Source organism: Pongo pygmaeus, chromosome 10 (genome assembly GCF_028885625.2).
Source record: "Pongo pygmaeus isolate AG05252 chromosome 10, NHGRI_mPonPyg2-v2.0_pri, whole genome shotgun sequence".
Taxonomy (NCBI): Eukaryota; Metazoa; Chordata; class Mammalia; order Primates; family Hominidae; genus Pongo; species Pongo pygmaeus.
Window position 1 is genome coordinate 51280802 of NC_072383.2, and position 23329 is coordinate 51304130.

At 44.2% G+C, this 23329-nt stretch overlaps 1 protein-coding gene and 1 pseudogene across 7 annotated transcripts in view; both read right to left on the reverse strand.

Annotated features, from left to right (window-relative positions):
- ATF7 (activating transcription factor 7) overlaps window positions 1-1383 on the reverse strand; it is a 113471-nt gene extending 112088 nt beyond the window's left edge. For 4 of the 7 annotated variants that reach the window (XR_010127806.1, XM_063672778.1, XM_063672779.1 and 1 more), the window contains exon 1: window positions 1086-1242. The gene's annotated coding sequence lies outside the window, so the exon portion shown is untranslated. Of the gene's footprint in view, window positions 1-754; window positions 954-1085 lie in introns of those variants that run through there. The other 3 variants (XM_054443219.2, XM_063672777.1, XM_054443220.2) reach the window with 3 other exon arrangements.
- Window positions 1384-7497: 6114 nt separating this feature from the next.
- Window positions 7498-9256, reverse strand: LOC129010712 (large ribosomal subunit protein eL31-like; annotated as a pseudogene).
- Window positions 9257-23329: the final 14073 nt, after the last annotated feature.

A 23329-nucleotide genomic window follows, 5' to 3' on the forward strand; every position in this document is an offset into this window, starting at 1 on the left:
CAATTCAGAGCAACATATAAGTCCCTATGGGGCTCCAACTTGGACTGCCTAAGTCCCAACCCCACATCCCGGTGTTTCGGAAGAGTTTGGGAAATAGGAGAGGGGGAAGGAAAATCAGAGAAGCGATGAAAGTGTTCTATTTTTCTCCTTCTCAACCCCCATCCCAGCATTTTGGAGGCTGGTCACCAGTCTGGGTGCCATATCCACCAGAAGCCCTAAATCAATATCCCAACCACCTGATACCTAGGCTAAAGACGTGTGTATCAGCCATCTCCTTCCCAAACACCTCTTATCGCTGTCAAGGCTCATATCCTTCCAGAAGCCATGCCTTATGGCGACTCAGCTCACCCATACTGTCCTCTTAAATTAATTCACTTAATTTTCTCCAAATCCATACTTTTTCTCTGATATCATGTCCCTGATGTTCTTTTAATTAATTCAATCAAAATGCCATGACCCTCATTTCCAATAATCCACCCCTATCTATCTTTTCTGCCAAACCCAACAGGGTGTTGTGTCACCAGATCAAGATCTTTGTTCTCATCTACTCATTCCTACCTCCTTCCTATTACCCTTTTCCAATTCCAAGCTCCTAATCTCACTCTTTGGGAAGCCCTGGGTTTCTAGTATCCCTCCTCTTTCTCCCATTCCACCCCATCCCATAATCCTTCCATTAGGCTCCACTAGACTACCCTTCCCTCAGGATTCAATTCCCCTCTCCTTGCCACGCCCTGTGCCCCCCGGGGCTACTTACCCCAAGTTCTCCCCACACTTCAAGCCTCTGGCCCCGCCTTCCCCCCAAAGGAAGGAGGCGGGAGTAGGGAGAGGAGAAGGGCGGCGCTCGGCAACATAAAAGCGATCTCCCATTAGCGCTCATTGCCGCCGATCGAGGCTTCCTTCTCTCCCATTGGCCGGCTTTGGCCTACGCCCCACCCTCTTCCTCAGACAGGGCCCGGCCACCGCCTCAGCGCCCCCGTCCAACACAGACTGGGAGGGGAGACCCCAGCCCGGAATGCTGGGACTGGCCAGAGTTGAAAGGGAGACTCCCGTCAGATCATGGACTAGCTAATGTTAAAAGGACTTACCGGCTGGTAGCTCCGTTGCCTCCCGCCTGCCCGCGCTCAGTCCTACAATCTGTCTCCAGCTCCTCCTTTCCCCCCTCGGCGGAACGGATACTTTCCTCCCGTCCGGCCAGGCGCGCTCAACTCTCGCGAGAAGTCGTGGGGCCGCGGGGGAAGGGCGAGATCCGTGGGGGCTGAGTTGGAAAGCGGCCGAGAGGCGGGGCTCCGGGAAAAGAAGGGGCCGGGCTTACTGTGGGCAGGGCTGGGGAGGGAGACTGAGCGAGTACTGTCCACACAGGTCACACGTGTTCGGCTGCAGAATCTAGCGGGAGAAAGAAAGGAAAAAGAAGAGAGGATCTTTACAGGTGCCTGTAGTGGTGGTTACTACTATCTTTCAGAGTCGTCGCTTCCTTAACGGCAAAGTAATTTAAAATACCCTTAGCCCTAGAAATGAAGTCCACGTACGGACAAAGCAATCCCCCTGCACAGCAGTTCTAACACTACCATTTTACTAGCCCTATTGCCTTGGGTGAAAACCTTCTCTGAGTCTCTGTACAATGGGACTAACAATCTCATTTTATTCAAATAGTTGTAATGATCAAATGAGATACATGAAACTACTTGGGGATTTTTTAAAATCACTGTATTACTCAGCAAATATTTTCACAAAACGTAGGGCATATTACGTGCAAAGCATTGTTCTGCAGTCAAATGCTCTATCCCTGAGCTATACCCCCGTGCAAAGCATTGTTCTAAGCATGGGGTTAAGGAGTTACCAACCCAGGTAGAATTTATATTTGAGTGAGGAAGGGGAGACAGTTAAAAAGCCAATAAACACAAATATTTCAAATAGTGAAAAGCGCTTTAGGATAATGAGACAGAAAGTGACTAGGAGTGGGGAAGAAGCTTTACTCCTAGTGTTTGAGAGAAGACCTCTTTGAGGAAGTAACACTACAGGAGTTGAATTATGACTTGGGAAGATTTCGGGGGAAATATCAAATGCAAAGTCTATAGTCGCACATTTATATGTCTTGTTCAAGACAAACCAGGAAAAGAACAAAGAAAAACAAAAATAGGCTGGGTGCAGTGGCTCACGCATGTAATCCCAACACTGCTAGGCCGAGGCAAGAGGATCGCCTGAGCCCAGGAATTTGAGACCAGCCTGGGCAACATGGCGAAAACTCAGCTCTACAAAAAATACAAAATTAGCCGGGCATGGTGGCCTGCACCTGTAGTAGCTATTCGGGGGGCTAAGTGGGAAGATCGCTTGAGCCCAGGAGGTTGAGGTTGCAGTGAGCCCACATCAGGCCACTGCACTCCAGCCTGGACAACAGAGTGAGACCCTGTCACGATAAATAAATTAAATAATTTTCTTAAAATTTAACGAATTGTAGTTGACTTAAAATATTTTCTATGGAATCTCTGCTCTCTCCTTTTGCAGCTTTATGTTACTCAGCTTTCTGAACTTTCTGTCTAGCATCTCATCTATCCTCACAGCACCCTCTGAGAGGTAGGAAGAATCTAGGTGATTTCTCCCTAGATACCTAAAATGAAACAGGTGTAAAATCTTTCTTTCTTATGTAGTGAATTGAGAAAAGTTGAGAGGAGTCTTGGCTTCCAAACTACTCTCCCGTAAAACAATTCCTACTTAAAAGAATACAATGATGGAAACATACCTTAAATATATAAGAAAAATTTGTATGTTGGCCGGGCGCGGTGGCTCACGCCTGTAATCCCACCTACTCAGGAGGCTGAGGCAAGAGAATCACTTGAACCTGGAAAGCAGAGGTTGCAGTGAGCCAAGATCGCGCCATTGCACTCCAGCCTGGGCAACAACAGCGAAACTCCGTCTCAAAAAAATAATAATAATAAATAAATAAAAATTAAAAAAATCAGAGGGAAAAGGATTCTACAAATCGTGCTGGAACAATTGGCTATTGCTGTATACATGCAATAGCTAATATTTATAGATTTTACTATGTTCAGGTACTATTCTAAATTGATGTTTTTTGTTTGTTTGTTTTTGTTTTTTGAGACGGAGTCTTGATCTGTCACCAGGCTGGAGTGCAGTGGCAGGATCTCAGCTCACTGCAATTTCCACCTCCTGGGTTCAAGCGATTCCCCTGCCTCAGCCTCCCGAGTAGTTGGGACTACAGGTGCACGCCACCACGCCCAGCAAATTTTTGTATTTTTAGTAAGAGACGGGGTTTCATGTTGGCCAGGATGTTGGCCAGGATGGTCTCAATCTCTTGACCTTGTGATCTGCCTGCCTTGGCCTCCCAAAGAACTGGGATTACAGGCATGAGCCACCGCAACCGGCTTTTTTTTTTTTTTTTTTTGGCAGGGTCTCCCTCAGTTGCCCAGGTTGGAGTGCAGTGGCATGATCACTGCTCACTGCATCCTTGACCTCCCAGACTCAAGCAATCCTCCCAACTCAGCACCCCAAGTAGCCGGGACTACAGGTACATGCTACCATGTCCAGATGATTTTATAAAATTTTCCAGGCCAGGTGCAGTGGCTCACACCTGTAATCCCAGCACTTTGGGAGGCCAAGGCAGGTGGACCACGAGGTCAGGAGTTCAAGACCAGCCTGGCCAACATGACAAACCTGTCTCTACTAAAAATACAAAAATTAGCTGGGTATGGTGGTGGGCACCTGTAATCCCAGCTACTTGGGAGGCTGAGGCAGGAGAATTGCTTGAACCCGGGAGGCGGAGGTTGCAGTGAGCTGAGATCATGCCATTGCACTCCAGCCTGGGTGACAGAGTGAGACTGTGACTCAAAAAAAAAAAATGTCTGTAGACACTAGGTCAGGCTGGTCTTAAACTCCTGGACTCAAGTGATCCTCCCAACTTGGCCTCCCAAATTGTTGGGATTACAGGCATGTAAAGAGGCCCGGCCTCTTTATTGTTGAGTTACAAGAATTCTTTATATATTCTAAATACTAGATGCTTATTGATATATGATTTGCAGATATTTTATCTCATTCTGCAGGTTAGTTGTCTTTTCACTTTCTGATAGTGTCCTTTGAAGCTCAAAAGTTTTTTTTTTTTGAGTCACCCAGGCTGGAGTGCAGTGGCGCAATCTCGGCTCACTGCAAGCTCCACCTTCCGGGTTCATGCCATTCTCCTGCCTCAGCCTCAGGAGTAGCTGGGACTACAGGCATGCGCCACCACGCCCAGCTAATTTTTTGTATTTTTAGTAGAGACGGGGTTTCACCGTGTTAGCCAGGATGGTCTCGATCTCCTGACCTCATGATCGGCCCGCCTCGGCCTCCCAAAGTGCTGGGATTACAGGCATGAGCCACTGTGCCCGGCCTGAAGCTCAAAAGTTTTAAATTTTGATAAAGTCCAATTTATCTTGTTTGTGCTGTTGTCATATCTAATAAACCATTGCCTAATACAGTATCATAAAGATTTACATCTGTGCTTTCTTCTAAGAATTTTGTTGTTTTTAGCTCCTACATTTAGATCTTTGATTCATTATGAGATAATTTTGTATATGGTATGAGGTAGAGGTCCAATTTCGTTCTTTTCCATGCACAATTGTCCCAGCACCATTCGTTGGAAAAGATATTATTTCCCTCATTCAATCCTCTTGGCACCCTTGCCAAAACTCATTGGACCTTAAATATATTGGTTTATTTCTGGACTTTCAATGTTATTTCATTCTTCTATATGTCTGTCCGTATGCCAGTATCAAAAGGCTTGATAATTTTAGCTTTGTAGTAAGTTTTGAAATTGGGAAGTATGAATCCTCCAATTTCGTTCTCTTTTTTCAAGATTGCTTTGGATATACTGGGTCCCTTGCATTGCCACGTGAATTTTAGGGTCAGCTTGTCAATTTCGCAAAAAAGCCATCTAGGATTTTAATAGGAATTCCCTTGAATCTGTAGATCAAGGAGTATTGCCATCTTAACAATATTGTATTCCAATCCATGGACATCGAATGTCTTAACATTTATTTAGAGTTTCTTAATGTCTTTCAACTGTATTTTTTATAGATTTACTTTGTTTTTTATTTTGTATTTTTTTTATTTTTTAATTTTTTTAGAGATGGGATATCACCATGTTGCCCAGGCTGGTCTCAAACTCCTGGACAACATGGTGAAACCCCATCTCTAATGGGGTTAGATCCACCCACCTTGGCCTCCCAAAGTGCTGGGATTACACGTGTGAGCCACCTCGCCTGGCCTTATTTTGTTTTTTAAATTAGAGACAGGGTCCCACTTTGTTGCCCAGGCTGGTGTCAAACTCTTGGTCTCAAGCAGTTCTCCCACCTTGGCCTCCCAACGTGATAGGATTACAGGCATGAGCCACTGTGCCAAGCTGTGTTTTGTGGTTTTCATTGTACAAATCTTGTGTGTCTCTTGTTAAATTTACTCATATTTTTTATTTTCTTTTTTGAGACGAGTCTCACTTTGTCACTTAGGCTAGAGTGGTGCAATCATAGCTCACTGTAACCTCCAACTTCTAGGCTCAAATGATCCTCCCACCTCAGCCTCCTGAGTAGCTAGGACTACAGGTGCATGCCACCATGCCTGGCTAATTTTTTTTTTGCTCTCCTGCCTTGGCCTCCCAAAGTGCTAGGATTACAGATATAAGCCACCATGCCTGGCCTCTTTCTTTTTTCAGTTAGAGATGGGGCCTTGCTATGTTGACCAGGCTGGTCTGAAACTCCTGGCCTCAAGGGATCCTCCTACCTCAGCCTCTCAAAGTGCTGGGTTTACACATATGAGCCATTATACCTGGCAAGTCTTTCATTATTAAGTGTGTTGTTAGCTGTTGTTTTTTTGGTAGCTGTACTTTAATCAAAGTGAGGAAGTTACCTTATATTCCTAGATTGTTGAGTGTTTTTATCATGAAAGAGTGTTTGATTTTATCAAATGTTTTGTTTATTTAGATGATCATGTGGTTTTTGTCTCCTGTTCTGTTAATATGGTGCATAACATTGATTAATTTTCATTTGTTAAACCAATCTTGCATTTCTGGGATAAATCTCAGTTGGTCATAGGGCATAATCTTTTTACATGTTGCTGGATTTAAGTTTTCTAGTACTTTGTTGAAGATTTTTGTGTCTATATTTATAAGAGATGTTAGTCTGTAATTTTCTCCTTGTGATGTCTTTATCTGGTTTGATTACCAATCAGGGTAATACTGATCTCATAAAATGAATTGAGATATGATGCCTCCTTTTTTTTTTTTTTGGAGACAGGGTCTCACTCCCATCACCCAGGCTGGAGTGCAGTGGCGCGATCTCAGCTTACTGCAGCAGACTTCACTTCCTGGGCTCAGACGATTCTTCCAGCTCAGCCTCCCAAATAGCTGGGACTACAGGTGCGTGCCACCATGCCGGGCTAATGTTATGTATTTTTAGTAGAGACATGGTCTTGCCATGTTGCCCAGGCTGGTCTCTAACTCCTGGGCTCAAGTGATCCCCACACCTCAGCCTCCCAAAGTGCTGGGATTACAAGCATGAGCCACCACACCCAACCTCCTCTTCTATTTTTTTGGAAGAGTTTGTGAAGAATTGGTGGTATGGCCAGGTGCAGTGGCTCATGTCTGTAATCCCAGCACTTTGAGAGGCTGAGGTAGGAGAATTGCTTGAGGTTAGGAGTTTAACCTGGACAACATAGTGAGATCCCATCTCAGCAGAAAATACAAAATATATGTATATATATATACATAGCCAGGAATCATGGTGGCACATGCCTGTAGTCTTAGCTACCTCAGGAGGCTGAGGCAGGAGGATTGCTTGAGCCCAAGAGTTGGAAGTTGCAGTGAGCTGTGATCTTGCTACTGCACTCCAGTCTGGGCAACAGAGCAAGACCATGTAGAAAGAAAGAAAGAGAGAGGGAGAGAGGGAGAGAGGGAGAGAGGGAGGAAGGGAGGGAGGGAAGGAAGGGAGGAAGGAAGGAAGGAAGGAAGGATGGGCAAGACCCTGTCTAAAGAAAGAAAGAAGGAAGGAAGAGAGAGAGAGAGAGAGGGAGGGAGGAAGGCGGGGGAGGGAGGGAAAGGAAGGAAAGAAGGAAGGAAGGAATGAAGGAAGGAAGGGTGTTAAGTGTTCTTTAAACATTTGACTGAATTCACCAGTGAAACAATATGGTCCTGGGATTTTCTTTGTGGAAATTTTTTATTTTTAATGAGTAATTCAGTCTCTTTTCTTGTTATGGGTTTATTTAATTTTTTAAAATTTCCTCTTGAGTCAGTTTCAGTAGCTTGTGTCGTTCTAGGAATTCTTACATTTCATCTAGATTATCTAATTATTGGCATGAAATTTTCATAATATTCCCTTAGAATCATTTTTATTTCTGTGAGTCTGATGATAACATTCTTTGTTTTATTCCTGATTTTAGCAATTTAAGTCTTCTCTCTCTCTCTCATTTTATTTTTATTTTTGAAAGCAATTTTATAACTTTATTTGATGTATCTGACTATCAGCAGTTAGTTCTCATCCACATTGCCTGTAGATTTTTGAAAGCAGTAACAGGTACATTGGTAACCAAAGTATAGAGCTTATTTGGTGAATCTTCATCCTCATTACGTTTTCTGGACAACCGCACACGGATAAGGTCTTGGACATTCCTTATTCCTTTGGCCCAGACAGCTTTGTTGAGTCTGGTATCAATGCACACATCTGGAGCTCCAATCTCCTTCATGGCAAATTTCCAGATCTCTTTGCGTGCCCAAGGGGAATGCTTCTTGACACCCACTCCATGGATGCACTTGTGAAGGTTGATGGTGTATTCTCGGTCACCACCTTGTTGATGACAGAACAGCTCTTTTTCTTCTCGCCACCCTTCTTTGCAGGCCATTCTGCCGGGCCCAGGTTGGAAAGCTTTATTTATTTATTTATTTATTTATTTATTTATTTATTTATTTGAGACAGGATCTTGCTCTATTGCCCAGGCTGAAGTGAAGTATGTGCATAGCTCACTGCAGCCTTGAGCTCCTGGGCTCAAGCAATCCTTCTGCCTCAGCCTACTGAGTAGCTAGGACTATAGGTACATGCCACCATGCCAGGTCAGCTAATTTTTTGAATTTTGTTTTGTGTAGACACATCTCACTTTTGTTGCCCAGCCTGGTCTCAAACTTCTGGCTTTGACCAGGAATGGTAGCTCACACCTGTAATCCTAGCACTTTGGAAGGCTGAGGCAGGTGGATTGCTTGAGTCCAGGAGTCCAAGACCAGCCTGAGCAACAGGGCGAAATCCCTGTCTACAAAAAATACAAAAATTAGCCAGGTGTGGTGGTTCACACCTATAGTCCCAGCTACTAGGGAGGCTGAGTTGGGAGGATCGCTTAAGCCCAGCAGTTCAAGGTTGCAGTGAATGGTGTGTCACTGCACTCCAGCCTGGGCAACAGAGCGAGACACTGTCTCAAAGAAAAGCCAAAAAATCCCCCCAAAAAGTCCTGGCTTCAAATGATCCTCCTGCCTCAGCCTCCCAAAGTGTTGGGATTACAGGCATGAGCCAGCAGGCCCAGCTGAGTCTTCTCTCTTTTTATCTTGGTCAATCTAGCTAAAGTTTTGTCAATTTTGTTCATCTTTTCAAAGAATCAACTTTTGGTTTCATTGATTTTATCTATTTTTCTTTCATTCTGTATTTCATTTATTTCCAGTCTAATCCCATGCTGGAGCGCAGTACCCCGATCATAGCTCACTGCAGCCTCAAGCTCCTGGGCTCAAGTAATCCTCCCATCTCAGCCTTCCAGTAACTGGGACTACAGGAAACTGTCTCTATGCCTGGCTAATTTTTTTTTTTTTTTTTTTTTTTTTTTTTGTAGAGATGGGTCTTACTATGTTGACCAGGTGGGTCTCAAATTCCTGGCCTCGAGTGATCTTCCCGCCTTAGCCTCCCAAAATGTTGTGATAATAGGCATAAGCCACAGCTCATAGATGCTTTTTTTCTTTGGTTTAGGTTATTGATTTGAGGTCTTTTTTCTTTTTAAAATTTATTTATTTGCAGCTATAAAATTCCCTCTAAGCACTGGTTTAGCTGCATTGCATAAAATTTTAATAGGTTTTGTTTTTATTTTTATTTATTTCAAAGTGTTGTCTAACATCCCTGTAATTTCTTCGATTCATTGTTTATTCAAGAATATGTTTTTTATTTTCCACATATTTGTGAATTTCTCATTTTCTTCTGTGATTAATTTCTAATTTTATTCCATTATGATTACAAAACATACTTTGCATTATTACAATATTTTAAAGTTTATGAGTTATTTTTTGGCCTAAAATATGTTTTATACTGAACAATTTTTTCATGTGCACTTTATTTTTATTTATTTATTTTTTTAGACAGAGTCTCACTCTGTTGCTCAGGCTGGAGTACAGTGGTGCAATGTCAGCTCACTGCAACATCTGCCTCCCAGGTTCAAGTGTTTCTTGTGCCTCAGCCACCCCAGTAGCGGGGATTACAGGCGTTGAGGTGGAGTCTCACTCTGTTGCCCAGGCTGGAATGCAGTGGCACAATCTCAGCTCACTGCAACCTCTGCCTCTCAGGTTCAAGCAATCCTCCTGCCTTAACCTCCCAAGTAGCTGGGATTACAGGCACGTGCCACCATACCTGGCTAATTCTTATAGTTTTAGTAGAGATGGGGCTTAGCCATGTTGGCCAGGCTGGTCTCGAACTCCTGGCCTCAAAAGATCCACCAACCTCAGCCTCCCAAAGTGCTGGGATTATAGGCGTGAGCCACTGCCCCTGGCCCTCATGTGAACTTTAGAAGGATATATATTCTGCTATTGTTAGGTGGAGTGTTTTATAGATATCTGTTAAGTCTAGTTGGTTAATAGTATTGTTCAAGTCCTCCCTTTCCTTGTTGATCTTTTGTCTAGATGTTCTATCCATTATTGAAAGTGGAGGTATTGAAGTCCTCAGTGATTATCATTGAATTGCTTATTCCTTTTTTTTTTTTTTTGAGTTGGAGTCTCACTCTGTTGCCCAGGCTGGAGTGCAGTGGCACAATCTCAGCTCACTGCAACCTCTGCCTCTCGGGTTCAAGCAATTCTCCTGCCTTAACCTCCCAAGTAGGTGGGATTACAGGCATATGCCACCACGCCTGGCTAATTTTTATATTTTTAGTAGAGATGGGGTTTCACCATGTTGGCCAAGCTGGTCTCAAACTCCTGACCTCAAATGATCCACCCACTTTGGCCTCCCAAAAGTGCTGGGATTACAGGCATGAGCCACCATGCCCAGCCTGAATTGCCTATTTCTTCTTTCAAGTCTGTCAATTATTGCTTCATGTTTTGGGAAGCTCCGTTGTTAGGCACATTTATGTTTATAATTGCTACATCTTTTTCTTTTCTTTTCTCTTTTATTTTCCATCTTCTTGATTGATAAAATTGACCTTTTACCTGGGTGCAGTGGCTCACACCTGTTATCCTAGGACTTTCGCAGGCCAAGGTGGGAGGATCACTTGAGCCCAGGAGTTTGAGACCAGCCTGGGCCACATAGTGAGACCCCATCTTGACAAAAAAAATTAAAAATTAGCTGGACATGATAGTGTGTGCCCATAGCCCCAGCTACTTAGGGGGCTGAGGTGGGAGGATTGCTTGAGCCCAGGAGTTTGAGGCTATAGTGATCCACGATCACACCACTACATTCCAGCCTGGGTGAGAGAGTGAGACCCTGTCTCAAAAAAAGAGAAAGAGCCGGGCGTAATCCCAGCACTTTGGGAGGCTGAGGCAGGTGGATCACAAGGTCAGGAGATTGAGACCATCCTGGCCAACATGGTGAAACCCTGTCTCTACTAAAATACGAAAAATTAGCTGGGTGTGGTGGCACGTGCCTGTAGTCCCAGCTACTTGGGAGGCTGAGGCAGGGGAATCGCTTGAACCCGGGAGGTGGAGGTTGCCGTGAGCTGAGATTGTGCCACTGCACTCCAGCCTGGGGACAGAGCAAGATTCCGTATAAAAAAAAAAAAAAGAAGAAGAAAAGACAAAAGAAGAGACCATTTAATAATTTTTAAATGTCCTTCTTTGTTTCTAGTAACAATTTTTGACTTTCAGTGCTTTTTTGCCTTGTATTAGCACAAGCCAATTGAGATTACTTGGTTATTGTTTGCATCATGTATCTTTTTTCTTCCTTTTACTTTCAGCCTATAAATGTCTTTTTTTCCCCTTTTTTTTTGCTGTTAAAAAAGGGTGAGGTTAGTATTTAATTAGCAAGACAGGGTCTTACTATGTTGTCTAGGCTGATCTCAACGTTCTGGCCTCAAGCAATCCGCCTACCTCAGCCTCCCAAAGTGCTGGGATTTCAGGCATGAGTGACCACATCAGGTATCAGCCTATAAGTGTCCTCGAATCTATAATGTGTCTTTTGCAGATAGCTTATATTTGAATCATATTTTTTTGCTCATTATGCAAATTTCTGCCTTTTACATTTAATGTAATTCCTATAAGATAGAACTTATGTCTGCCATTTTGCTATTGTTTCTATATGTCTTGTATTTCCCCTCCCATTCCAGCATTACTGCTATCTTTTGTATTAAATAGTGTCCCATTTTAATTCCTTTGTAATTTCCTTTAATAATCTTTTGAGTTATTTTCTTTTTTTTTTTGAGATGGAGTTTTGCTCTTGTTGCCCAGGCTGGAGTGCAACGGCGTGACCTCTGCTCACCGCAACCTCCACCTCCTGGGTTCAAGCAATTCTCCTGCCTCAGCCTCCCGAGTAGCTGGGATTACAGGCATGCACCACTATGCCCGGCTAATTATGTATTTTTAGTAGAGACAGGGTTTCTCCATGTTGGTCAGGCTGGTCTCGAACCCCTGACCTCGTGATCTGCCCGCCTTGGCCTCCCAAAGTGCTGGGATACAGGCGTGAGCCACCGCATCCAGCCTGGTTCTTTTAAATTAATTTCTTTTCTTCTTTTTTCTTTTTGTTTCTTTTAATCGAGATGGGGTCTCAGTATGTTGACCAGGCTGGTCTCAAATTCCCGGCCTCAAGCAGTCCTCCCCCTTTGGCCTTCTAAAGTGTTGGGATTATAGATGTGAGCCACTACAGCCAGCCATAATTTCTGTCTCTTAATTGATATTCTCTATTTGGTGACACATTTCTCATACTTTCTGCTATGGTTTGAATATTTATCCCCTTCAGAATTCACGTGGAAATTTTTTTGTTTGAAACGGAGTCTTGCTCTGTCGCCCAGGCTGAAATGCAGTGGCGTGAACTCTGCTCACTGCAACCTCCGCCTCCCGGGTTCAAGGGATTCTCCTGCCTCAGCCTCCTGAGTAGCTGGGATTACAGGCATTCACTACCCCACCTGGCTAATTTTTGTGTTTTAGTAGAGGTGGGATTTCACAATGTTGGCCAGACTGGTCTGGAACTCCTGATCTCAAGTGATCCACCTGCCTTAGCCTCCCAAAATGCTGGGATTAGAGGCGTGAGCCACTGCACCCGGCCTCATGTGGAAATTTAACCGTTAATGTGGCAGTATTGAGAGGTGGGGCCTTTAAGAGGTGAGTGGGTCATGAGAGTTCTGACCTCATGGATGGATTAATCCATTCATGGATAAATGGGTTAAAGGATTAATAGGTTATCATGGAAGTGGAAATGGTGTAACAAGAGGAAGACAGACCTGAGTTAACATGCTCAGCCCCCTCACCATGTGATGCCCTGTATCACCTCAGGATTCTGTAGTCCCTGCCAACAAGAAGGCTCTCACCAGAAGCAGCTCCCTGACCTTGGACTCTTCAGCCTCCATAACTGTAAGAAACAAATTCCTTCAATGACTGTTTGAATTAAATAAAAAGGAATAAAAAGAAATAAATTTCTTTTTAAAAATAAATCACCAGCCGGGCGTGGCAGCTCACACCTGTAATCCCAGCACTGTGGGAGGCTGAGGTGGGCTGATTGCCTGAGCTCAGCAGTTTGAGACCAGCCTGGGCAACACGGTGAAACCCCGTCTCTACTAAAATACAAAAAATTAGCCGGGCGTGTCGGCATGCGCCTGTAATCCCAGCTACTGGGGAGGCTGAGGCAGGAGAACCCCTGGAACCTGGGAGGTGGAGGTTGCAGTGAGCCAAGGTCACGCCACTGGTCTCCAGCCTGGGCAACAGAGTGAGACTCCATCTCCAAAATAAATAAATAAATAAACAAACAAATAAATAAATAAATAATCCAGTTTCAGGTATTCCGTTATAAGAAACAGAAAACAAAGACACTTCTTTTTCATTCTTTAGACATGGTTTATTTAGTTGTTTGAACAGGCAGTGCTCATGCCTGTAATCTCAGCACTTCAGGAGACCGAGGTGGGAGGATCACTTCAGCTCAGGAGTTTGAGTCCAGCCTGGGCAACATAGGGAGATGCTGGCTCTACAAAAAATTTAAAAAATTATCAGGCATGGTAGTGCACACCTGTGGTCCTGTCTACTTGGGAGGCTGAGTAGGAGGATTGCAGGGGCCCAGGAGGTCGAGGCTGCAGGGAGCGATGATTGTGCCACCACACTTCAGCCTGAGCAACAGAGCACGACCCTGTTTCAAAAATAAATAAATAAAAATAAAGTCTTTATCTAGTATGTGCAACATATGGGTTTTCTCAGGAACAATTGCTATTGACTGCTTTTTTTCTGTGTGATTCAGATTTTCTCTGCATGTGTCATAATTTTCTGTTGAAAACGACAATTAAAATCATATGTTGGCCGGGCGTGGTTGCTCACACCTGTAATCCCAGCACTTAAGGAGGTCGAGGAGGGTAGATTACTTGAGGCCAGGAGTTGGAGACCAGCCTGGCCAACGTGGTGAAACTCCATCTCTACTAAAAATACCAAAATTAGCCAGGCATGGGGTGCACACCTGTAATCCCAGCTACTTGGGAGGCTGAGGCAGTAAAATTGCTTGAACCTGGGAGGTGGAGGTTGCAATGAGCTGAGATGGTGCCACTGCACTACAGCCTGGGAAACAGAGTAAGACTCTGCCTCAAAATAAATAAATAAAAGCATCCTAGCAGGTGTCTAAAGGTGAGGTATAAAGTGTGACCCAGGAGGAGGTGGGCTACACTCCAAAAGACTACTTGAGTTTTCTAATTTATACAAATTGAAATTTGGGGAACATGTATGGGAATAGATACTAAGGGTTAGGATAATAGTGTAAGCAACACAAAATTGGATCTGGCCCAGTTTATTGATATGGGCTCACTGCGTTGAATGTTGCAGCTTGAGGAGTTAGAAAGTGCTCTAACAGTTTGAGTGGTTGGCTAAAACATATTCCAAAGATGTCCCATAGTAGAGTGAATTGAAATTGCTGGACCCGTCTTGGTTTAACGCAGAGGAAGGGATTCAAAGGCTTAGGGAATTGTAATGTTAGAGTGCATTTGTCATTTAAGACCTACTTACCTACACTGGGAGGGTCCAGACGACTTACCGTTCTATGAGAAATAAATTTGTGAGAGGGCCCCAGCATCCTCGAAGAGCTCTGTAATCCCTCTCCTCTGTAGGTCAAGTTATAGCCCGACTGGTTCTTTTTGCCCACTGCCCTGAAAAAAACCAGTGCACTAGGCTGGGTGTGGTGGCTGACACCTGTAATCCTAGCTGTTGAGGCCAAGGTATGTAGATCGCTTGAGCCCAGGAATTCGAGACCAGCCTGGGCGACATCGCAAAACCTCATGTCTACAAAAAATACAAAAAATTAGCTGGGTATGGTGGCACTCATCTGTAGTCCCAGTTACCCAGGAGGCCGAGGTGGGAGGATCACCCGAGCCCAGGAGGTCTAGGCTGCAGTTTGCCATGATCGCACCACTGTACACCAGCCTGGGCAACAGAGTGAGACCCTGTCTAAAAAAAGAAAACAAAAATAAAAACAAACAAAAAATACCACTGCACTGAGAACTGCAGCAAATAAAGAGTTTAATTATTGCGGGTCCAGCCAAGAGGATGGATGAGAGAAATTTCTCAAATTCACCTCTCCAAGAATTCAGAGGCTAGGGTTTTTAGGGGTACTTTGACAGTCAGAGGCCTGGGGAACTGAAACAATTGACTGGCTGGAGATGAAATCACAGGGGTATCTAATAAGGACCACCAGAAGCAGTTTGCTTTTAGCTGGCAAGGCCAGCAATGCACTTTCACTGTGCTATCTCAGAGCTATGTCAACTTTCCAGTCCACTGGAGAGTTCACAAGGATCTTGATTGCTTTTTTCTTCCACGAGATATTATGCTGGTCCATTACATTGATATTATTTTATTATTTTAGAGACAGGATCTCACTCTGTTATCCAGGCTGGAGTGCAGGGGTGTGATCATAGCTCACTATAAACTCAAACTCCTAGGAACAATATATTCCCCATTTGGGTGTGTTATTCCAGCCCATTTACCAAATGACCTGAAAAGTTTCCAGTTTTGAGTGGGGCCCAGAACAGAAGTCTCTGTAACAGGTCCAGGGTGCTGTGCAAGCAGCTCTGCTGCTTGAGCCATGTGATCCAGGAGATCCAGTGGTGCTTGAAGTGTCAGGGGCAGATATGGACACTCTCAAAGGTCTTCAATCCTCTGCAAAGAAGTACTTTTTTTTTTTTTTTTAGACAGAGCCTTGCTCTTATCGCCCAGATTGGAGTACAATGGCACAATCTTGGCCCACTGCAACCTCCGCCTCCTGGGTTCAAGCGATTCTCCCTGCCTCAGCCTCCCGAGTAGCTGGGATTACAGGCGCCTGCCACCATACCTGGGTAATTTTTGTATTTTTAGTAGAGACAGGGTTTTGCCATGTTGGCCAGGGTGGTCTTGAACTCCTGACCTCAGGTGATCTGCCCGACTCGGCCTCCCAAAGTGCTGGGATTATAGGCATGAGCCCCAGCACCTAGCCAGAAGTACTCTCCTTTTGAGAAGTAGCTCTTGGCCTGCTACTGGGCCTTAACAGAGACTCAGTACTTAACCTCCGGTCACCTAGTTACCATGAAACCTGAGCTGCTTATCATGAACTCGGTGTTATCTGCCCCACAAAGTCACAACATTGGGCGTGCACAGCAGCATTCCATCATCAAATGGAAGTGGTGTGTACATGATTGGGCTTGAATAGTCCCTGAAGGCACAGGTAAGTTACATGAAGAAGTGATCCAAATACCTCTAGCCCCCATTCCTGTTACTCTGCCTTCACTCTCCCAGCCTGCACCTATGGCCTCATGGAATGTTGCCTATGATCAGTTGACAGAGGAAAAAAAGACTCAGGCCGGATTTACAGATGGTTGTGTACATTACGCAGGCACGACCCAAAAGTGGACAGCTGCACACAAGAGTCCCTTTCTGGGACACCCCAAAGGACAGTGGTGAAGGGAAATCCTCCCAGTGGGGCAGAATTTCAAGCATTACACCAGGTCGTTCACTTTGCTTGGAAGGAGAAATGGTCAAACATGCAATTATATATTGATTCATGGGCTGTAGCCAATAGTTTGGCTGGATAGTCATGGACTTGGAATGAACATGATTAGAAAATTGGTGACAAAGAAATCGAAAAAGAGGTATATGCGTAGACTTCTTTGGGCAAAAAAATGAAAAGATATTTGTGTCCCATATGAATGCTCACCAAAGCATGACCTCAGAAGCGGAGGATTTTAATAGTTAAGTGGAACAATCAACAGAGTAAACAGAGTCTATAGAATGGGAAAAATATTTGCAAACTATGCATTTGACAAAGGGCTAATATCCAGAATCTACAAGAAACTCAAACAATGCTACAAGAAAAAAAAATATCCCCATTAAAAAGTGACCAAAGGAATATTTTCCAAAAGTCATACAAGCAACCAACAAACACAAAAAATGCTCAACATCACTAATCATCAGAGAAATGCAAATCAAACCCACAATGAGATACCATCTCACACCAGTCAGAATGGCTATTACAAAGTCTAAAAACACTGTAATCTCAGCTATTAGGTGGCTGAGGCACAAGAATTGCTTGAACCCGGGAGGTGGAGGTTGCAGGGAGTTGAGATCACTCCACTGTGCTCCAGCCTGAGAAAGACCTTGTCTCATTTAAAAAAAAAAAAAAAAAAAAAAGTCTAAAAACAACAGATGTTGGCAAAGATGCAGCGGAAAAGGGAATGCATACATACTATTGGTGGGAATTTCAGTACAATCTTTATAGAAAACAGTATGGAGATTACCCAAAGAACTAAAAGTAGAACTACCAGTGGAGCAGAACAGAGGCCTCAGAACACCACACATCTACAATCATCTGATCTTTGACAAACCTGACAAAAACAAGAAATGGGGAAAGGATTCCTTATTTAATGAATGGTGCTGGGAAGATTGGCTAGCCATATGTAGAAAGCTGAAACTGGATCCCTTCCTTACGCCTTATACAAGGATTAATTCAAGATGGATTGAAGACTTGAATGTTGGACCTGAGACCATAAAAACCCTAGAAGAAAACCTAGGCAATACCATTCAGGACATAGGCATGGGCAAGGACTTCATGAATGAAACACCAAAAGGAATGGCAACAAAAGCCAAAATAGACAAATGGGATCTAATTAAACTAAAGAGCTTCTGCACGGCAGACGAAACTACCATCAGAGTGAACAGGCAACCTACAGAATGGGAGAAAATTTTTGCAATCTACCTATCTGACAAAGGGCTAATATCCAGAATCTACAAAGAACTCAAGCAAATTTACAAGAAAAAAACAACCCCATCAAAAAGTGGGCAAAGGATATGAACAGACACGTCTCAAAAGAAGACATTTATGCAGCCAACAGACACATGAAAAAATGCTCATCATCACTGGTCATCAGAGAAATGCAAATTGAAACCACAATGAGATACCATCTCACGCCAGTTAGAATGGAGATCATTAAAAAGTCAGGAAACAACAGATGCTGGAGAGGATGTGGAGAAATAGGAACGCTTTTACACTGTTGGTGGGAATGTAAACTAGTTCAACCATTGTGGAAGACAGCGTGGTGATTCCTCAAGGATCTAGAACTAGAAATACCATTTGACCCAGCAGTCCCATTACTGGGTATATACCCAGAGGATTATAAATCATGCTGCTATAAAGACACATGCACACGTATGTTTGTTGCAGCACTATTCACAGTAGCAAGGACTTGGAACCAAATGTCCATCAATGATAGACTGGATTAAGAAATGTGACACATATACACCATGGAATACTATGCAGCCATATAAAAGGATGAGTTCATGTCCTTTGCAGGGACATGGATGAAGCTGGAAACCATCATTCTCAGCAAGCTATCACAAAGGCAGAGGACCAAACACCGCATGTTCTCACTCATAGGTGGGAATTGAACAATGAGAACACTTGGACACAGGGCGGGGAACATCACACACCAGGGCCTGTCAGGAGGTGGGGGGCTGGGGGAGGGATAGCATTAGGAGAAATACCTAATGTAAATGACGAGTTGATCAGTGCAGCAAACCAACATGGCACATGTATACCTATGTATCAAACATGCACGTTGTGCACATGTACCCTAGAACTTAAAGTATAATAAAAAAAAAAAAAGAAAAAAAAGTTAAGTGGATATGGTGACCCATTTTATGGATTCCAGTCAGCCCTCTTTCCCAGCCACCCCTGTCATTGTCCAATGGGCTAATAAACAAAATGGCCATGGTGGCAGGAATGGAACTTATGCATGGGCTCTTTAACATAGACTTCCACTCACCAGGGACAACCTGGCTACCACTACTGCTGAGTGCCCAATCTGCCAGCAGCAGAGACCAACACTAAGTCCCCACTATGGCCAATTTCCTAGGGTGATAAGCCAGCTCCCTGGAGGCAGATTGATTACATTGGACAGCTTCCATCATGGAAGGAGTAGCGTTTGTTTTTACTGGAACAGACACTATAGATACAGATTTGCCTTCCCTGAATGCAATGCTTCTGCCAAAACTACCATCAGTAGACTTATAGAATGAATGCCTTATCCACCATCCTGGTATTTCACACAGCATTGCTTTTGATCGAGGAACTCACCTCACAGCAAAATAAGCACACCAATGGATCTGTGCTCATGGAATTCACTAGTTTTACCATATTCCCCACCGTCCTGCAACAGCTGGTTTGATAGAATGGTGGAATGACTTTTTGGAAACTCAGTTACAGCTCCAGCTAGGTGGTAATATATAATTAAGAGCTGGGGCAAGGTTCTCCAGAAGGAGATATGAGTTGAATCAGTGTCCAATATATGATGTTATTTTCTCCATAGACAAGATTCACAGGTCCAGGAGTCAAGGGGTAGAAATGGGAGTGACACCACTCACTGTTACCCTTAGTAACCCCCTAGCAAAAAAAAAAAAAATTTTTTTTTTTTGACAGTCTTGCTCTGTCGCCCAGGCTGGAGTGCAGTGGCATGATCTCGGCTCACTGAAACCTCTGCCTCCTGGGTTCAAGTAATTCTCCTGTCTCAGTCTCCTGAAGAGCTGGGATTACGGGTGGACGACACCACACCTGACTAATTTTTGTATTTTCAGTAGAGACGGGGTTTCACCATGTTGGCCAGGCTAATCTTGAACTCCTGACCTCAGGTGATCTACCAGTCTCAGCCTCTCAAAGTGCTGGGAATATAGGCGTAAGCCACCAAACCCGGCCACCCTAGCAAAATTTTGCTTCCAATTCCTGCAACCTTGTGGTTTGCTGGCCTAGAGGTCTTATTTCCAAAGGAAAGAATGCTTTTGGTAGGAGATACAACAATGATTCTACTGAAATAGAAGTTAAGACTGCTACCTGTTCACAGGACACCTGCCACATGAACTCCTCATGCCTCTGAATCAACAGCCAAAGAAGGGAATCACTGTGCTGGTTGGGGTGATTGATCCCAACTACCAAGGGGAAATTGGACTGTTACTGAACATTGAAGTTAAGGAATAGTATATCTAGAATACAGGAGATCTCTCAAAGTATCTCTTAGCATTACCATGCCTTGTAATTAAGGTCAATGGCAAACTACGACAACCCAATCCAGGAAGGACTACTAATGGTCCAGACCATTCAGGTATGAAGGTTTGGGTCACTCTACCAGGTAAAGAAACATGACCAGCTGAAGTGCTTTCTGAAGTCAAAAGGAATGGGTAGTTGAAGAAGGTATTTATCAATAACAGCTACAACCATGTAACCAGTTACAGAAATGAGGACTGTAATAATGTTATGTGTATTCCTCTTTATTTTGTTATAAATATGCTTGTGTATGTATACACACACACACACACAAACACACACACACATCTCTCTCTCTCTCTCTATATATATATGTATATGTATTATATTAGTCAGAGTTCTCCAGAGGGATAGAACCAATAAGCCATATGTATATATAAAAGAAGCTTATTGGCTGGGCACGGTGGCTCACACCTGTAATCCCAGCACTTTGGGGGGCCAAAGCAGGCAGATCACTTGAGGTCAGGAGTTTGAAACCAGCCTGGACAACATGGTGAAACCCCGTCTCTACTAAAAATACAAAAAATTAGACAGGTGTGGTGGCGGGCGCCTGTAATCCCAGCTACTTGGGAGGCTGAGGCAGGAGAGTTGCTTGAACCTGGGAGGTGGAGGTTGCAGTGAGCCGAGATCTGGGAGGCGGAGGTTGCAGTGAGCCGAGATCGTGCCACTGCACTCCAGCCTGGGCAACAGAGCTAGACTCTGCCTCAAAAAAAAAAAAAAAAAAAAAAAAAATGTTTGTTAGGGAGAATTGGCTCACATGATTACAAGGCAAAGTCCCACAATGGGCCATCTGCCAGCTGGGGAAAGAGAAGCCAGTAGTGTGGCTCAGTCCAAGTCTGAAAGCCTCAAAACTAGGGAAGCCAACAGTGCAGCCCTCAGTCTGAGGCCAAAGGCCCGAGAGCCCCCAGGAGGCCGCTGGTGCAAGTCCCAGAGTCCAAAGGCCAAATAACCTGGAGTCTGACGTCCAAGGGCAGGAGGAGAGAAAGCAAGTGTCCAATATAGGAAGAGAGAGACAGCCAGAAGACTCAGCAAGAGGCCGGGCATGGTGGCTCATGCCTATAATCCCAGCACTTTGGGAGGCTGAGGTGGGTGGATCATTTGAGGTCAGGAGGCCGAGACCACCCTAGCCAAGATGGTGAAACCCTGTCTCTACTAAAAACATACAAAAATTAGCCGGGTGTGGTGGCATACACCTGTAGTCTCAGCTACTGCGGAGGCTGAGGCAGGAGAATCAGTTGAACCCAGGAGGTGGAGGTTGCAGTGAGCAGAGACTGCACCACTGCACTCCAGCCTGGGCAACAGAGCAAGACTCTTTCTCAAAAAAAAAAAAGACTCAGCAAGCAACCTTATCCCCCCTTCTTCTGCCTGCTTTGTTCTAGCTGCACTGGCAGCCGGTTGGATGGTGTCCACCCACACTGAGGGTGGGTCTTTCTCTCCCAGTCCACTGACTCAAATGTCAATCTCCTTTGACAACACCAACATGTTGTGTATATCCAGGAACAATACTTTACCAGGCATCTAGACATCCCTCAATCCAGTCAAGTTGACACCTAATATTAACCATTACATGTATCAAGCAAATATCTTCGTCTTCCTCTTATTCCCTTATGTAACATAAGATATATTGACACGGTGGCTCACACCTGTAATCCCAGCACTCTGGAGGCCAAGGTGGGAGGATTGCTTGAGGTAAGGAGTATATATCTATATCTATATCTATATCTATATCTATATCTATCTATCTATCTATATATATAGAGAGAGAGAGACAGAGAGACTGTCTTTGTGCTTTTTCGGTAATATTTAAGAAATCTTTGCCAAACCCAAGGTTACTAAAATTTTCTATAGTTTCTTCTAGCAGTTTTACAGCTCTTACATTTATGTGTATAATTCATGTTGACATTTTGAGACAATTTTTGTATATTGAGAGATGAACAGCAAGGTGGCTTTATTTTGCATATTGCTCCAGAACCATTTGTTGAAGTTTATCTTTTCCCCTATTTGAATTACTGTGGCACCTTTGCTGAAATTCAATTGATCATACATATGTAAGTTTGTTTGTTTTTTTTTGAGACAGAGTCTTGCTCTGTCACCCAGGATGTAGTGTAGTGGCACCACCATAGCTCACTGCAGCTTTGCACTCTGGGCTTAATGATCCTCCTGCCTCAGCATCCCCAATAGATGATCTTCCTGCCTCAGCCTCCCGAATGGCTGGGACTACAGGTACATCCCACCACACCCAGCTTATTTAAAAAGAAATTTTTCCTGGCCGGGCACAGTGGCTCATGCCTGTAAATCCAGCACTTTTAGAGGCTGAAGCGGGTGGATCACCTGAGGTCAGGAGTTTGAGACCAGCCTGGCCAACACGGAGAAACCCTCTCTGTACTAAAAATAAAAACAATTACCTGGGCGTGGTGGCAGGCGCCTGTAATCCCAGATACTCAGGAGGCTGAGGCAGGAGAATCACTTGAACCTGGGAGGCGGAGGTTGCAGTGAGCTGAGATCGCTCTACTGCACTACAGCCTGAGTGACAGAGTGAAAACTCTGTCTCAAAATAAATAAATAAATAAATAAAATAAAAATTATTTTTGTAGTAATGAGCTCTCACTATGTTGCCCAGGCTGGTCTCAAACTCCTGGCCTCAAGCGATCCTCCTGCCTCAGCCTCCCAAAGTGCTGGGATTATCAGCATGAGCCACCATACTTTATGTAAATCTCTTTTTGGCTCTATTTTTTTCCATTGGTCTATTTACCTATGTTTACTTCAATACCACACTGCCTCGACTTATGTAACTTTACATGTCTTCAAATCGGGTAGTCAGTCCTCCAACTTTGTTCTTTTCCTTTTTTCTTTTTTTCCAGATGGAGTTTCACTCTTGTTGCCCAAGCTAGAGTGCAGTGGCACAATCTCAGGTCACTGCAACCATTGCCTCCCAGGTTCGAGCGATTCTCCTGCCTCAGCCTCCCGAGTAGCTGGGATTACAGGCACCTGTCACCATGCCTGGCTAATTTTTGTATTTTTAGTAGAGACGGGGTTTCACCCTATTGGCCAGGCTGGTCTCGAACTCCTGACCTCAGGTGATCCACTCGCTTTGGCCTCCCAGAGTGCTGGGATTACAGGCATAAGCCACTGCGCCCGGCCTATTTTGTTCTTTTTCAAAGCTGAAGTTCTGGTTATCCTGGGTTCTTTGCATTTCCATGTACATTTTATAATCAGCTTGTCATTTTCTTTTCTTTTTTTCTTAGAGATAAGGTCTTGCTATGTTGCCCAGGCTGGACTTGAACCCCAGGGCTTAAGCCATCCTCCCGCCTCAGCCTCAGCCTCCCAAAGTGCTGGTATAACAGGTGTGAGTCACTGTGCCCAGCCTTGTCATATTCTTT